This window comes from Halichoerus grypus, chromosome 6, assembly GCF_964656455.1.
Source record: "Halichoerus grypus chromosome 6, mHalGry1.hap1.1, whole genome shotgun sequence".
Classification (NCBI taxonomy): Eukaryota; Metazoa; Chordata; class Mammalia; order Carnivora; family Phocidae; genus Halichoerus; species Halichoerus grypus.
The window spans coordinates 39,166,418-39,183,429 of NC_135717.1; the positions used below are offsets into that span (position 1 = coordinate 39,166,418).

Consider the following 17,012-nt stretch of genomic DNA (forward strand, 5'->3'; position numbering starts at 1 on the left):
AGGCTGCCCATTTGTTGGGGGGAGACGTAGGGGGTTTGGATTTGCTTCGGGAAGCCCCTGGAGGATTTGACGCAGGAAAGATACATGTCCCAGGTTATTTTTTTTCCAGCAAGGATTTCTCTTTATTGATGTGGAATTCATGTAGCGTGCAAGTAACCATTTTAATGTGAACGACGCGGTGACATTCAGTGTTAGGCCGTGAGGAAACCAGTCAGCAGAGATCATTCCCCTCCCCTGTCCCCACGGGTCCCCAGCTGGTCCTCTAAAGATCTCCCACGGGTCCCCCTGCAGTCCCTCCCTGGTGCCCAGGCCCTACCTCACGCTGTCCCCATTCCCCTCCCTAGAGCTGGTCTGTTTGCTTTCACACCCACATGGAACACTAATAAAAGTATTCATGAGCCACTAATGAGAACTGATCGCAGCGTTAGATGCTGGGAACTCGCTTGTTTGCTCTTCAGAAGCACTCTGTGACTAGGTTCTGTTTTTAATCCCCTTTTTATAGTGGAGCAAACTAAGGTACAGAGAAGTTAAGCAACTTGCCCAAGGGCACACAGCCATCTTATATCTCCCGGACCCTCCATGCAAATAAAAGCAAGGCCAAATTCTTAAACTAAAGATCACTTTGGTTTGAGAGATTATTGAGGTTGAGACGGGGGTGGGGGTGGGGGAGCTGACCTTCGATTGCCAGGGTTCTGGATTAGTAAATTATCCGTCATTTTCTTTGTTAAATGTGTGCTTGGATCTTTAGAAAGGTGTTCTAATACCTCAGTAAGGCACACAGTTACGAATCCTAAACCAGAAGCCAGCAGAATCACTCATCACCCTCACTCACTCATTGCGCTCCCAGCCCTGTTGCTGCTGGCGGCAAAAAAAAAAAACACCCAAAACAAAAAAACCCAACCAACACCTTGACAGAATCTTGCTCTTGCTTTTCTTGTCACTGGTCTGACCAGGGAAAATGAACTTGCTCACGGGTGCTCTCATTTCACTTCTCGCTCTCCTCCTGTCCGAGGTATAAATATTATATGATTTCCCCAGGAGTAACAGCACATGGTACAAATACAACTTCATATTTTGTGCCTTGCAGTGTGGTTCTGATCCACCTGGCAGATTAAGATTTTCCCGGGGAAACTTTCTTAAATAATTGTAATGGATTTTTTTTTTTTAAAGATCTTATTTATTTGACAGAGAGAGACACAGCGAAAGAGGGAACACAAGCAGAGGGAGTGGGGGAGGGAGAAGCAGGCTTCCCGCTGAGCAGGGAACCCGATGTGGGGCTCGATCCCAGGACCCTGGGATCATGACTTGAGCCGAAGGCAGACGCTTAACTGACTGAGCCACCCAGGCGCCCCCCCCTTTTTTTTAAGAAGCAGAATAACAAGGGGATAAAATTCTTGTCTACACTGCATACATTATGGGTAAAAGCAATATGAGCTCCCATAGGAAATGGTGTTAATCTTGAACAAATTACTTTGTGAATTATGAGATGCTACTGGGACCCCCCCCCTCCCCAGTTTGTGTTATCAGCAAAATTTGAATTGATTCTTCCCAGGAACATTGACCACAGTGAAATGTGCTGGACAGGGGTATTAGTAAAATCTCTTTATTAATTAAAAAAGGAAAAAGGCAATTATAGTCTCTGTCAGGTCCCTTAAATCATTTTCTACCTGCGAATTCTTGAAGCTGCTTGAGACTTGCTCAGATCTTTAGGTGAGCTGGGTGAGGAGAAACAAGCATGAGCTCTCAGAACACACCTAAGTGTGTCCTCCTGGGGGACAGAATTGCCATCCTCCTGTCAAGACTCAGTGTGCTTAGTTGGCTGGAGGGGGGGGGGTGCCAGATTTAGCAAATAAAACTACAGGTCACCTGGTTAAATTTGAATCTCAGGGAAGCAACGAATAATTTTTTAGTATAAGTATGACCCAAATGTTACATGGGCCATACTGGGCATCCTGTATTTTCTCTGGCAGCGCTGAGGGGAAAGGTCGTGGCTTGGGGGAAATTGGACGCTAAACTGAGCCCCCTGATGAAGCCAAAGCAGGTGCTGATTGGGGAACAACGAGAGGATTAGGGGCAAGCTCCAGAAGAGACTTGAGTTCCACCCGGCTCTGAGCTCCCGAGCGAACACCAAATGCAGTGACACGTTTGTGAAGGAAATGCACGAGCTGGAAGGTGTGTTTCCCTTTTTCGATAGTTGGGAAAGATAATCTAGCTTTATGACATTATGAAAAACACTACTGCTAAAATATTTACTTCCTTTTCTATACTTTTTAGCTAATTTGTACACAGAAGTGAATTGGCTTTACTAATTTTTATTCTTCAGGTCTAGACTACTTTAAAAAAGATGACAGTTATTGGAAAGTAGCTTTGAGTGTCATTTTTCCTTTTAAAAATAAAAATCCATGCTTATGGTACAAGAAAAGTAAAGCCGTATACAGTAAGGGGCGCCTGGGGGGCTCAGTCAGTTGAGCACCTGACTCTTGATTTCAGTTCAGGTTGTGATCTCAGGGTCCTGAGATCGAGTCCCACATGGGTTCCATACTCGGGGGGGGGGGCGGCTGCTGGAGATTCTCTCTTTCCTTCTCCCCCCACTCGTGCGCATGCCCTCTCTCTCTCTCAGATAGATAGATAGATCTTAAAAAAAAAAAAAAAGAAGAAGAGTATACAATAAAACCTGAAAGACTGAGTTTTCACTGTCTCCAGTCCCCAAGTCTTACTTCTGGAGGTGATCACTACCAACAATTCCTAACAAATTATTCTGTGTTCTATCAGAAATTTTCTATAAGTAATCAAGCAAGTAAATACGCATGTCCTCGCGTAGGGCACAGCTTCCGAGATGGCTCCCGTCACTGCTGGCTTCGGCGGTCCATGCCCTGTCTCCTCTAGAGTATGGGGGAGACTAGCGGGAGGGGCGTCGCTTCCAGGACTAGATCGTGGACAGGCCTGCGTCTTGCTAGCCGACCCCATTCTCTCTCAGCTTGCCAGCTCTGATGAAGCAAGCTGCCAGGATGGGGAGTCCCATGGCCCGCAGCTGAGGCCCTCAATCTAACGGACCCCAAATGATCAAGTTCTGCCGGCAGCCACACAAGCCTAGAAGGACATGCTTTTCAGCTGAGCCTTCTGATGAGACCCCAGCCCGAGACAGCCTGTGGGAGACCCCGCACAGAGGACTCAGCGGAGCCATGCCCACATTCCTGACCCACAGAAACGGTGATGATTAATGGGCATGTTCTAGGCTAGGTCTTGTGGTGGTTTGTTACATAGCAGTAGGGAACTCAGATGCCTTCCCTTTACACAAACGGGGTCGACTCTTACACCGTTGTGTGTGTTCTAAGAAATCAGGTGCCAGAGTTGATCAAGAAGGAGAAACACCGGGAAAAGGACTAAGGAGTAACCTGCACGGTTTCTCAATGGCGAAGCAGGACAGCCTGCCGTGGTACTGCGGATGGGGCACACGGCAGTGCGTCTGTTTCATGAAAACAATCTAAAGGTGTGAGAGGTGAAGTAGGCGTCAAGTCACGCCCAATGTTAAAGAAAACATGCAGAAAGGCAATTAAAATCAGAGAAGAGTCCAGCTCAAGAGCTTTCAGCACGGAGTCAGAGACCTGGCAATGATAGTGTTGTGAGCCTCACACTTTGTGGGTCCCTCGGAATTTAACAGCTAAATCTGTGCCTTTCTCAAATATTAACCTGTCCCACCAACCAGCTATGTGTCTCTAAAACGCACTTGCTGCCCACGGATCCCCTCAAGGGCAGTTCACCTTCACTTCATATAACGGATGCACTGTAGTCGCGTCGACCATAAGGCAATTCCTACGCAGACACCACTGATGTCTAGGATTCAACCATAAAAGTAATCTCAGGAAAAGATTCCCTGGCAGGGCAAATTGTACTTTTTGATGGCAGATTTTTGCTCACTGAGCTACACCGGTGTTTTTAACACTCACATCTAAGTAAGATTTTCACATGACACAAGCCACCTTGCTCAACCCCACCTCCCACAAGAATCTCTTTATGTCTAGAGAGTATCGAGAAGAGAGGTCAATACATTTTTTTCTATAAAAAGCCAGAGAGTAAATATTTTAGGTTTAGTGGGGCATGTGATCTCTGTTGAAAACATCTGACTCTGCCATTGCTGCATAAAAGCAGTTCTAGACTCTGGGAGCGCCAGTGGGTGTGGTGGGTGCCCCATTAAAGCTTTATGGACACTTAAATTCGAATTTCGTATCATTCCCACATGTCGTGAAATATTCTTCTTTCGATTTCTTCAACCATTAAAAAAAAATGTAAAAACCATCGTATGGCTCACCACTCATACAACAACAGGTGGCAGCCAGATTTAGTCCACAAGCTCTTGTTTGCTAACCCCCGATTGAGAGAGTACATTTCATTCTCCAGCTCCAAAAACTCTTCCTTCCGGGTCTGGATATTTTCAATGCCTGTCAGAGTTGAATTGCACAATTCCATATTTGCAGAAGGTGCAAATATCTAACGATCACATTTATCTGTTCATTTATGTGGCCTGAAAAAATGCCACCTGCCAATCTTTGTGGGTTTTTTTTTTTTTAAAAAAAGGTGAATTTGGGTGCACCTTGGCTCAGTCCTTAAGCATCTGCCTTCGGCTCAGGTCATGATCCCAGGGTCCTGGGATCGAGCCCCATGTCGGGCTCTCTGCTCCACAGGAGGCCTGCCTCTCCCTCTCCCATTCCCCCTGCTTGTGTTCCCTCTCGCTGTCTCTCTCTCTGTCAAATAAATAAATAAAATCTTTAATAAAAAAAAGGTGAATTTGCTCCGTTTGCAATAATTGTCATTATTGACATGCTTGGACCTGTTCCTACTATCATTTCAGTTTATCCCACTTTTTCTGTTTCCTTTTAATCATTTTCTTATTTGAAAAAACTTGATATGTATATTTCCCCTATAATGACATAAGAATTTAACATCCTCTCATCTCCTGGTCCTCCCATTCCATTATGTTGGTAACTTTTAGTTCTGTCTTACTATGGATATATTTTCTCTTATCTGGTATTAAAAATTTCTTAAGGACAATAATTATATTTTTCAAGGAATTTTAGCACCTTTACTTCCTATATCTCTTGTAGCTTCTCCTCATATTTAAATACTTCATCCCAAACAGTTTTGCATGGGTCTTGTGTCTCGAAGTTTCTTTCTTAAAAATATTTGTTTATCATGCTCTCATATTTGAAAGCAGTGTGACTGGATATAAAATTCTGCGTTTGAAATTGTTTTCCTTTAATATTTTGAATATATTATTCAATTGTCTTCTTTTTTTTCTTCTTAGCTTGTAGTTTCACTATTGAGATGTTTGTTAACACGGTCCTGCAGTTGGTTTTTAAAAATTATTATTCTTGAGATATAATTCATATACTATATAAAAGTCACTCTTTTAAGGTGTACGTACAGTTCAGTTTCTAGAATATTCACAAAGTTGCACAACCATCTCCACACCCTAACTAGAGAGCATTTCTATTGTGCAAAAAATAATCCCTGTGCGTATTAGCAGCCACTCCCTGTTTCCTCCCATCCCCAGCTGCTGGCAACCTATGATCTAATTTCTGCCTCTACAGATTTGCCCATGCTGGCCATTCCGTGTCAATGGAGAAAACCAAGCTTAACTCTTCACCCCATTCCACAACCCTTCCCATCAGGTCTTTACCATCTCCTCCTCTTATGGGTTGTATTGTGTCTCCAAAATATATGTCTCAGTCCTAACACCCAGGACCTCAGAATGTGACCTTTACCGGGTTAAGATGAGGTCATTGGGGTAGCCCCTCATCCAATATGACTGGTGTTCTTATACAAAGGGGAAATTTGGACATAAGCAAGTAGTTGATGTTAAGCTACAGGGATAAGATACAAGAAGTCTACAAGCCCAGAAATACCAAAGATTGTCAGCAAACACAAAAAGCTGGGAGGAGTAAGACGGAACCCCCTAGAGCCTGCAGAGGGCTCCATGCCCCGCCTCCCTCCCTGCGCGCCGGCACCCTGGCCATTCCTCAGTTCCTTGAACACAGACAGGACAGCTTGGACCATGAGGATGGGGCCACACTCGAGGGGCTGGCAGAGCAGTGAGCTGGAAAAAGCCTGGGTCTCTGATAGTTTTGCCAAGTAATCTTGGAGTGCCTGCCTTTGGACTTATACATGAGAAAGAAACAAACTTCTCTCTTGTTTATGTTTCTGTTATTTGTTGACTGTTATTTGCAGTCAGGGTCAGCTTCATGGGTGTGCATCTTGTGTGGTGGGCCAGAGTGCCCCACTTAGAAGGGCCCCACACTTGGTTTCCTATCTGCTGTCACCACCTTGAAATTCTTTTTTTTTTTTTTGAGATTTTATTTATTAATTTGACAGAGAGAGACACAGTGAGAGAGGGGGAGTGGGAGAGGGAGAAGCAGGCTTTCCGCTGAGCAGGGAGCTCGATGTGGGACTCGATCCCAGGACCCTGAGATCATGACCTGAGCCAAAGGCAAATGCTTAATGACTGAGCCACCCAGGCGCCCTGCCACCTTAAAATTCTTACTAATATTTGAACAAGGAGCTCTGTGTTTTCACTGTGAACTGGGCCCCCAGAATCATGGTTCTGTTTGCAGCTGGATCTAATCCCAAATGATACACTGTGTGACTCTGATGCCCGCATTCTTCCTACTTCCTGGACAGCCATTCTCCGAGTGATCTACTTCCAAGATCAACCTTTTGTGCCTGAAGTGTAAGGGACATGGGTTATTTTTGCCTTCTGGTGTCCATTGGCCTTTCTGTTAGAAGGACAGCAAATTTCCGTTAAATTCAGGAGTTTGGTCGGGGGTGGGGGGTGACCCCACCCCAGCTCCAGGGTTGGGCATTTGAAATAGGTCCAAGATAATCAATGCTTTCCATCCCCTGGTCATAGGGATTGATTCAGGATGGGGACAGTGACCCACTTCCAGCCAATGACACTCAGACCCAGAATTTGTATTTCGTCTGTAGGGAAAATGAGCTCCACAGGGATGCAGAGAAACTAGGACTTGAAGGCATGGTTTCAGCCTCTGGACTACCCTGACTTTTCAGTTACTAGAGCCAATAAAATCCACCACCAGCACCACCATCTTTTTCTTTAAAGCTGGTTGAATTGTATTTTCTGTCCCTTGCAATGGCAAAAGCCCTAATTAATGCATACAATTTTCTCAAACAAAGGGATACCTTCACAGGGCTATCTTAATGAAACTATTTAGGACCATTTTCTTTGCAGGGTTTTGATGTTTGGTTGTTGCTTTTGCTGTTTGGGAACTGCTTTAACACAGCAAATCATATTTGGCGAACTGACCAAGATGTCGGGGCAGCTTCTATAACGCAGGGTCAGAAAGAATCTGTTTAGCTATAGTACGCTTGTAGGTCTGGAAGAAGTACCCTCAGAGATACACAGGGTGAGAGATAAATGCAGTGAACAGCATAAACAGTCTTCATCAAGACTTTAGTAAGCAACTATCGGGCGCCTGGGTGGCTCAGTTGGTTAGACGACTGCCTTCGGCTCAGGTCATGATCCTGGAGTCTCGGGATCGAATCCCGCATCGGGCTCCCTGCTCGGCGGGGAGTCTGCTTCTCCCTCTAACCCTCCCCCATCTCATGCTCTCTCTCTCTATCTCATTCTCTCTCTCAGGTAAATAAATAAAATCTTTAAAAAAAAAAAAAAAGACTTTAGTAAGCAACTATCTGCCATCCTTGAGAGTGTAGGAAACTGGAAAACACTATGATTTTGGCTTCTCTAAAATGTGTAACCTCAAGTTGGTGTAATTCGTAGGGCTGGTACGATTCAATCTTTTTTTGGGGGGGGTCTGTGGTTAAAGACACATAGTATCATGTTTACCATTTTAAGTACTTTTCAGCGTACAATTCAGCGACATTAAATACACTCACCGTGATCTCTTTCCAGGACTTTTTCATCATCCCAAACAGAATTCAATCTTTTATACTCTAATATTTAAAAATTACAACAGGGGCGCCTGGGTGGCTGTTAGTTAAGCATCTGACTCTTAATTTCGGCTCAGGTCATGTTCTCAGGGTCGTGAGATTGAGCCCCGCACCAGGCTCCACGCTCAGTGTAGAGTCTACTTAAGATTCTCTCTCCCTCTGCCCCTCCCTCCTCCACTCGAGTGCACGCACTCTCTCTCAATTAATTAATAAATCATAACAAAGAACACTGACACAAAGATAAATTTGATCCAGTTGGGAAACTTTTCATCTTCGGAGGCCGATTCCTTCCCTATCCCTGTAATGGCAAATATACACTCATGCCAGGACTCTGGAAGCATTGAAAGAGGTAGGGAAAGGATTTTCAGATGTTGATCACCTAGGATGCATCTGGGAACTAGAATTCACATCTGTCATTCCTTATTTCTAACTCCCCGTAACACTTTACTATTTTAAAGCTCAATGGATTCTAAATTAAAAATTAGATCAAAACTTATAAATGCAAGTTACCTGAATTGACATCTTCTCCCATAAATTAATTATTTAAAAGTGGATCTATATAGAATCGTTGTTGTAAACTTGAACATATTTTCTCTATAGTTATAGTTCAAAGAACATCATTTTTTTCCAAAATGTTTTCAAGGTTTCCACTTACAAATATAGAGTCTAATATAATAAATACATCCTACTTATTTGAGAGCCTAGCAAAATATAAATGAAAAGGTGTGATATGCAAAGTCTTTTTTTTTTTTCTATTGATTCGTGGCAGAAAGCCTTTGAATTAATTTGATCAGTGGTTGGTATTGTGTGAAATGGTGACCCCCAAACAGTCTGTCAGTTCCCTGGCATGCCGTTTTTCAACAGCATGGTATAATTAGAATTGACTCTATTGACATAATAAATATGGGAGCACAGGTGGTATCCATTTCCAGTTGTTTAATTGAAGAAATGAAAGATCTTGTAATATGGAGTTGACACGGAGAATTTGTCCAGCCACAATAAAATTTTGAAATAGCTGTGATCTTGGGGTCATAAAATGACTGATCAAGAGGAAAAAATTTTTATGATATAGAAGTGATTATATTGACTTATTTTATTCTTGGCTATAGTGTCGACAGAGAGAATGAACTGCTTCCCACTGCTTCTATTCTAAACCCAAGTGGAAAAATTGATACAAGTATTGTCTGAAATCATAAGCTACCATTAAATAATAAAACATAGTCAACTGTTATTTTTAAGAATACGGACCTAGGGGTGCCTGGGTGGCTCAGTTGGTTAAGCATCAGACTCTTGGTTTCAGCTCAGGTCCTGATCTCAGGGTTGTGAGATGGAGCCTCACCTTAGATTCTATGCTCAGTACAGTGTCTGATTGAGATTCTCTCTCCCTCCCTGTCTGCCCCTCCCCACGCTCTTCCTGGCTCTCTCTCTCTTTCTCTCTCTCTCTTTTTTTAAAGATTTTATTTATTTATTTGACAGAGCAAGAGACATAGTGAGAGAGGGAACACAAGCAGGGGGAGTGAGAGAGGGAGAAGCAGGCTTCCCGCTGAGCAGGGAGCCCGATGTGGGGCTCGATCCCAGGACCCTGGGATCATGACCTGAGCCGAAGGCAGACGCTTAAGGACTGAGCCACCCAGGCGCCCCAGTCTCTCTCTCTTTCTCAAAATAAATAAATAAAATCTTAAAAAAAAAAAAAGAATACTAGCCAAAAAAACAGTGAAGGGTCCTGGAATTCAACCATATAGATTTTTGAAGCTAAAGTCAACATGTGTACACATTAAAATGTGAAGAAAAAACATTGGTAATTTTGTTCAGAGCAATAAATGAGGCCACATGACATATCCTCTTCTCTTGTACAACTCGAATAACACTTCATTTAGGGGTCAAACAACACGAATCCCAGTTACCGTACCATGCCGCCCGTTTTCCTGCCTCATCTCCCTCTCCCTCACCTCCCGGGGATGACTACCCCAACTAGGACCCTAGTTGAAAGGGGTGTGAAAACCAGGCAGGGGAGGGTCATATTCATTTATGTTTTACACAGAGCCAAGTAACTCTTCTAAGGTCATAGAGCAAATTCAGTCTCAGGCTAGACCCAGAAGCAGCTCTGTAATTGCAAACCTGCTGGTCTCCCTGTCCTCGCTCACCGAAGCCTGCCTGCAGCCCAGTAACCAGAGGGCCATCTCCTTTTCGCCACTTTGCCACAGACCAGAGGCTGATACTAATCACAACTATCAGGGATCTAGGGTCTCACTCAGGCAAGCACCAGCTAAGTGCAAGGCCCGGCACGAGCAGTGGGGGCATCCTGAGATGAACAAGCTTTTGAGAAGCTTTGGTGCGAGATGTACACAGATAACTCCCCTGCATTTCCCTCCCAGGGTTTGTACCTTCTTGCTCATCTCCATCCTACCGGACCTGTCCAAACCTTTTATCTGACAGATAAGGAAAACAAAGCTCAGAAAGTCTTGACCGACACAGCTAATTAGTGGCAAAGCTGAAATTTGACCAGACGGCTTGACTTTTAGTGTCCATGATTCATGCTAGCCGCCCCCCCCAACTCCATGTGTTTTCTCATCTTAGACAAGCGTGCGATAAATCTGCTCAGAAAGAGAGCACTGATGAATGTGTATTGAAACTCAGCACGTTGAGAAATGGTCCTTTTCTCAGAGTGATAATTTTAAAATGTAAGATGTCTTCCGTCATCGGGGTTTTCTGTTGCTTCCTTTAGTGTGTGCCAAAATGGTGAACACTACAGATAAACTTTTGTGCTCTGAGCAAATTACTGGACGTGTAAACAAACCCAACAAAGAACACAGCCTGGGGTCCGGACCTGGAGGGAAGGCGGCATAGCACCACACACGGGCATCTCTGCCTTTCTCAGCGCCTGTGTTCTACCTTGGAGTCATTGTGGATGTTAAGCTAAGCAAATTGAGTAGCCGCTGTCATTCAAAGTGGTATGGTGGTTTCCGTCGAGGAAGCCCTTGCAAACGTTTTCTAGGAGTAATAATGGAAGTGATGAGTGTCATGGATAATGAAATGGAGGAGATGGAAATAAACACATTGCTGTCACAGGGTCACCAGCTGTTACAGATCTTTAAAAACATTTGTACACTTTAGAAATCTAAACATAAATGAATGACTTACATAAAAGTCTTGGGGAAGTGGGCATTTTTTAAGAGACATGGTGGGAAGGAGGGCGAGAGTTTTAAATTGAGTCCAAATTCCATAAAGTGATGAATGCCAAAGTAAGGAATTGTGACTTTAATCCAGGGGTCTGTGAACGATGGCCCACTGCCTGTTTTGTAAATAAAGTTTTATTGGGACACGGACATGCCCATTTGTTCAGGTATTGTCTGTGTGTGTTTTTTTTCACTCGAAGGGTAGAGTTGAGTCTTTTCAACAGAGACTCTATGGCCCACAGAGCCCTTTTTTTTTTTTTAAAGATTTTATTTATTTATTTGACAGAGAGACACGAGAGAGGGAACACAAGCAGTGGGAGTGGGAGAGGGAGAAGCAGGCTTCCCGCAGAGTGGGGAGCCCGATGCGGGGCTCGATCCCAGGGCCCTGGGATCATGACCTGAGCCGAAGGCAGCTGCTTAACGACTGAGCCACCCAGGCGCCCCTCACAGAGCCCTTTAAACGTATACTCCCTTACAGAAAAATGTGGGTGCACTCTATGATAGGCAGTATTGAAGGTTCCAGACCAGGGGAACGCTGTGATGGAAGCCATGAGAATCTCAGTCTGGCAGGAGGGTGCAGGATGGGCTGGAGCGCGGAGAGGTAAACATCATCAGATATAATGCCACCAGAGCTCAAATGAAGGTGGTCTCAATAAATATGGGGAGACAGAGACAAGTTCAAGAGATATGCCAAAGAGAAACAGAACCTGAAACCTGGTTAGATAAAAGTAGAACAGAAATGCAGATTCAAGCCTCCCTTTGAGGTTCTGTGCTCAGGTTACAAGCTGCGTGGTTATGACAACTGGGAGATGAGCAGCCAGCCTTGGGTGAGCGGCTGACTTTAGTTTTACATATACCTGCTCCCTCAAGTGCATGAATTGCCTGCAGATGGTTGGCGATGTGCAGCTGGAACTCAAGAGATCTGTGATGCATTAATTGCAATGCCACTGGTAAAGGTATGTTGAGTAATCTGGGAAGGTTTGAACACGTTATATACGTCTGATATAAATTGTGATGAAAAGTGGCCCATGACAGCCCTCCAAAGAGGCAGGCCCTTCCTAATGTCACATGAGTAACTTTCTGGTGGGGTCGGCTGGGGGAAGCCAGTCAGCTCCAAGGACCACAGGTGTCTTATGTGCTGGTGACCATCTCCCCTGCTGTCCCCTCCCTCAGCACGATCTCTTCAGCGCAGTGGACTCCAGGCATGTGGAGCAGACGTGTCCCTCCCTGTTCATGGACTACAGACGCTACGGGGTTCCAAGCCCGCTCATTGCTCACTTTGGCTTACCACAGATCATCGCCTACCTCGGGCTCTTGTAGACTCTCCAGTTTCACTTGGAATTCCAGCCTCAATTCCCACGGCTTCCGGCTGGTGCCAATATTTCTGTTCCTCCTCTCTTTGCTGGTGCAACAAGTCAAGTTCTTTCTAGCTTGGGCCACCCAGACTTGAGAAGGGACCTGTTTTTCCCACAGCCCCCTGGATTCTGACTCAGCAGTTTGCATGGATTCTCCCCAGAACTTTCCAGAACATTCCTGGGCTCCTGGTGCTCAGGACACTCCACAGTTGCAACTGCTTTGTTTTTTTCATGAACTCTCTCCTTTCTGATGCTTCTTCAAACTTTCCCGAATCCAGCTCCCCCCAAATGCGCTTTCACTCTCTTCTGTCTCCCCTCTTGTTTGCCCTGATAGTCCCTAATCACTTCGTATCACCCCTGAACCCCATCTAGTTCTTCCTGCCCCACTCATGGGTTACCTCATTCCTCTTCTCCAGAAAAACTGGTGCAAAAATGTACACAAATAATCTGTAAATGGTAGCACATCTACAATCTATTTAAATGTTGGCTGGTCCCCTGGGCGGAGGGAGTGGGGAGTGAGACTAGTAATTGATCAATCAGTATTTCCACTCCTGGGAGGGAGACTGTAATCACATGATTGACTTCAGAAAAGTTGTTTTGTTGTTAAATAAATAAGAGGTGGTCTTGTATTTCTTTAAAATAATTGTCAATCTTTTCCTCCCGATTAGTAAGTGTAAAGTTGATTACTATATATTTTTCCTGTCACTCCTTTGTGACATGCTCTTAGATGGCTTGACAGCTGGCATGCTCTGAGGAGGTGACAGGCACAGCCTCATACCATTTCTTTAGCCAGACATGCAAGCTATTTTACCTCTGACCTTTGTTCACTCACCCTTGCCTTCTTCATCTAGTGGCAAGCCTAGGCTTTCCTGCCCTTGCTTCTGTTCACATCCATCCAAAATGTACTGACAAGTCAATTCTATTGTTAAGAACAAACCAAGTTCACAGAATTGCTATAAAAAATGGAAGAAATGAATTATTTTCGCAACAAGAGGGTCCCAATCTCGTTGACATCAAGCAATCCCACTCTTTCAGGCTTGCGTTTCCAAGCTGCGTCTTAGGAAAAGCCTTTTGTGTCTTAGGCTGACTGTGCTTGCTTAATCTTCCATAGCTTTCAGCGAAAATTAATTTACTAAAGTATGAAAAAATACAAACAAAAATTTAAAATATTACTCCCCTACAGAGGCGCAAATGAAAAATGCATGCAAACTATTTTTATACCTTTCCCCCCCTTTAAAATTGACTTAAAATGTCAGCTCATTCCTTTGGAAATATCAAGATATGTTCTTTTAAAGACAAAGACTGGAAAGGAAACAGAAAATTTTATTTTATTTTATTTTATTTTTAAAGATTTTTATTTATTTATTTGACAGAGGGAGACACAGCGAGAGAGGGAACACAAGCAGGGGGAGTGGGAGAGGGAGAAGCAGGCTTCCTGCAGAGCAGAGCGGGTAGATCCCAGGACCCTGTGATCATGACCTGAGCAGAAGGCAGACGCTTAACGACTGAGTCACCCAGGTGCCCCAGGAATACGGAAAATTTTAAAAAGCTTTCTCTATTAAATTTGAAGTGGTGGGAATGCAGGTGGTTTATTTGGCTTTCGATTATTATTTGGGAATAAAAAAACTAACAGAAGAGGAAAAGTAAGAGCTTTGTTGGGACGAGAACATAAAACTTGCCTCTGATGTACTTTTCTTTTTTAATATATGGCTGTATACTAAATACCAAAGTTGTTTCTCCTTCTAAAGGGAGAAGCTCACTAACTTAATGCTACATGTGGACAGCAGTTGGGGACAAATGTAATGGATTTAGTTGCTGGATCTTGATTCATCTGCCCCTGATTAGACTCTAGTAACACAAATTAGTTTCTAAGTCCTTAGACTAAAAGGATTTCCCAGTGGTGGTAATGAGACACACGAAGAGTCGGCACAGGTCACTGTCTCCGTCCGCACCGGGAACCACGGGGACAGCGCCCGGACGCTTCGGCGGCCGGCCGCGCCACGGGCCAGCGGGGTCTGCGGCACTCCCTCTCGGGGGGCCTCGCTCCCGGAGCCGCAGGCAGTCACAGGGCCGCGCCCCGCGCCAAACCCTGTAGACCCGGCCCACGCGCCCCGCCGCGCACCTCGCAGACCCCGGCCCAGCTCGCTGCCCCGGACCGCCGAGGGTCTGGGCCGCAGGCTCGGGCCCGCGAGAAAGGGAAGAGCCGGGGACCACTCGCGCTCGGGGTCCCCGAGTCTCGCAGCTCAGGAGCGGGACCACAGAGAGACCTCGGGGGCGGAGCCAGAGGGAGGGGAGGGGTGAAGGGCGGGAGAGGGCGGAGTCAGAGAGGCGCTGGGCAGGGCGAGAGCAAGGCCGGAGTGTGGGGCGGGGCGAAAAGTGGGGCGAGGACCGAGCCGGGGTGAAGGGCGGGGCGAGGGTGGGGGCCGAGGGTGGGGCTACTAGGGCGGACTCGGGGCGGGGTCGGAGTGTAAGGCGGGGCTGTGGGCGGGGCCTGCGTTAACGGTCGCGTGGCGCGCTGCGGGCGGAACGCCCTGTGGAGAGGCTGTGGAGCGCCGGGCCTGGCGGGCGCGAGGAGCGGCGGCTGAGGTGAAGGCCTGGGCCGGGCGGCGCGTTCTGTGAGGCGCCGGCGCGCGAGGGTGCTTGCGGCGCTGCGCGGTGCGGACCGAGTTGGGGCGCCAGTCACGCGGCTATCCTTTCCTTTGCTGCCGTTTCGGGGCGCGGCGTCCCGAAGTGGGGTTCGTCCCCGGGACGCGGGGACGCCCGGTTCCGTGAGGGCGGACCACGAAGGGCGTGGCTGGCGGGGCCCGGTGTGCGGCCGCCGGCTGGGACCGCCCTGGTGCGAGCGGACCGAGGCGGCGTGGCTGCCGGCTCCCGTCAGAGCGGGGACGCCCGGCGGGTCCTCTCCTCGGGAAGCAGCGGAGGGAGGCTGGGCGCGCTGCCGGTGCAGAGCAGCCCGCGCGGGGGGAGACCCGCGGGAGGGGGCGGCAGGGGCGGTGTCCGTGCCGAGAGCGCGCTCAGCCGTGTGGCGGAGACGCGCAGGCGGCGCGGCGCCCGGGAACGCAGTCGGTGGACGTGGCGGCGGACGCCACTGCGGACCCGCGCCCGGCCTCCGTCCGCTCGCTCACTCGGCCGGCTGAGAACTGGAGCCCTGGTTTGCACTGCGGGTCCGGCTGACTGCGCTCCTCGGCAGTGTCAGAGCCAGCCCCGACGAGCGTGCCTGCCTCCCCCGGCTCCAGGGTCCCAGCGCCAGGTCTCCGCCCCCTCGGGGCCCTCCAGCCGGGCCCCGGAAGGCAGGCCCTGGGCCACACTCGAAGCTGCTCTTTAAAATTATGATGATTTTTAATGATTTTATTTTTAGAAATCATCATTCTTTCATCGACAGAGTTTGCTTTAAAAAAAATTTTTTTTTTAAGTAATCTCTACACCCAGTGTGGAGTTGGAACTCACAACCCGGAGACCAAGAGTCGTATGTTCTACCCACGGAGCCAGCCAGACGCCCCAGGGGGTTGCCCTTCAAAAGTGGGAGGAGGGCTCCGAGCCCAGGAAGGGGGATCCCGAGATCCGGACCCGAGGTGCGGGGCTGTCCGAGATGGTCATGATGTACCCAGTGTCTGTAGTGTGGCGCCAGCCCAGAGCTGTTGCCTGCGACGGGGCCACCACTTGACCTTAAACTGGACTGGGTACCTGCACCATTGCCAAGGGTCTGGAGCAGTGAGGCCTTGAGGCACTACACAGCTGCTCCTACCTCCCACGCTCTGTTTGCCTTGCTCCTCTCTCCGGTTCCTGGGTGAGGCACCAACTCCCAGCCCTACCCCTGTCCTGATTCAGGGCCTGGCACAAATCAGACACTCAACCGACATGTGCTGCATGAATAACCGAAATTGAGTAAATCTACTGGTTTGGTGTAGCTGACCAATGTTACTACATTGAAACCCTTTACAGTGATGATATTGAGGACCAGCCACCATTTGATATTTTAATATCACTCATTTGATATTGAGTGCTTTTTATGCACGAGATAGCATTGAAATACACTCATGAAATCTCTAAGGTCCCGCCTCTGCTCTCATCTAGATATGAGGTTAAAATCACTACCATCCCCACACACAGTGTAACCAGGTTAGAGGTATTTGCAATAGAGTTTTGCTGTATTTTTTTTAGATTTTATTTATTAATTATTTATTATTGACAGGGAGCACAAGCAGGGGGAACAGCAGGCAGAGGGAAAGGAGAAGCGGGCTCCCCACTGAGTAGGGAGCGGGATGCGGGCCCCATCCCAGGACGCCGGGATCATGACCTGAGCCAAAGGCAGACGCTTAACCATCTGAGCTGCCCAGGCACCCCTGTATTTCTTTTCTTTTCTCTTCTTTTTTTTTTTTTTTTTAAAGATTTTTTATTTATTTGACAGAGATAGAGATAGCAAGAGCAGGAACACAAGCAGCAGGAGTGGGAGTGGGAGAGGGAGAAGCAGGCTTCCACAGGAGGAGGGAGCCTGATGTGGGACTTGATCCCAGGACCC

The 17,012-nt window shown here is 47.0% G+C and overlaps 1 protein-coding gene across 6 annotated transcripts in view; it reads left to right on the plus strand.

Annotated features, from left to right (window-relative positions):
• Positions 1–14,958: 14,958 nt before the first annotated feature.
• The window catches only part of MEIOB (meiosis specific with OB-fold), a 29,209-nt gene continuing 27,155 nt past the window's right edge, over positions 14,959–17,012 (plus strand). For 5 of the 6 annotated variants that reach the window (XM_036083297.2, XM_036083298.2, XM_036083296.2 and 2 more), the window contains exon 1: positions 14,959–15,079. The gene's annotated coding sequence lies outside the window, so the exon portion shown is untranslated. The remainder of the gene's footprint in view (positions 15,080–17,012) is intronic. The other variant, XM_078074979.1, reaches the window with a different exon arrangement.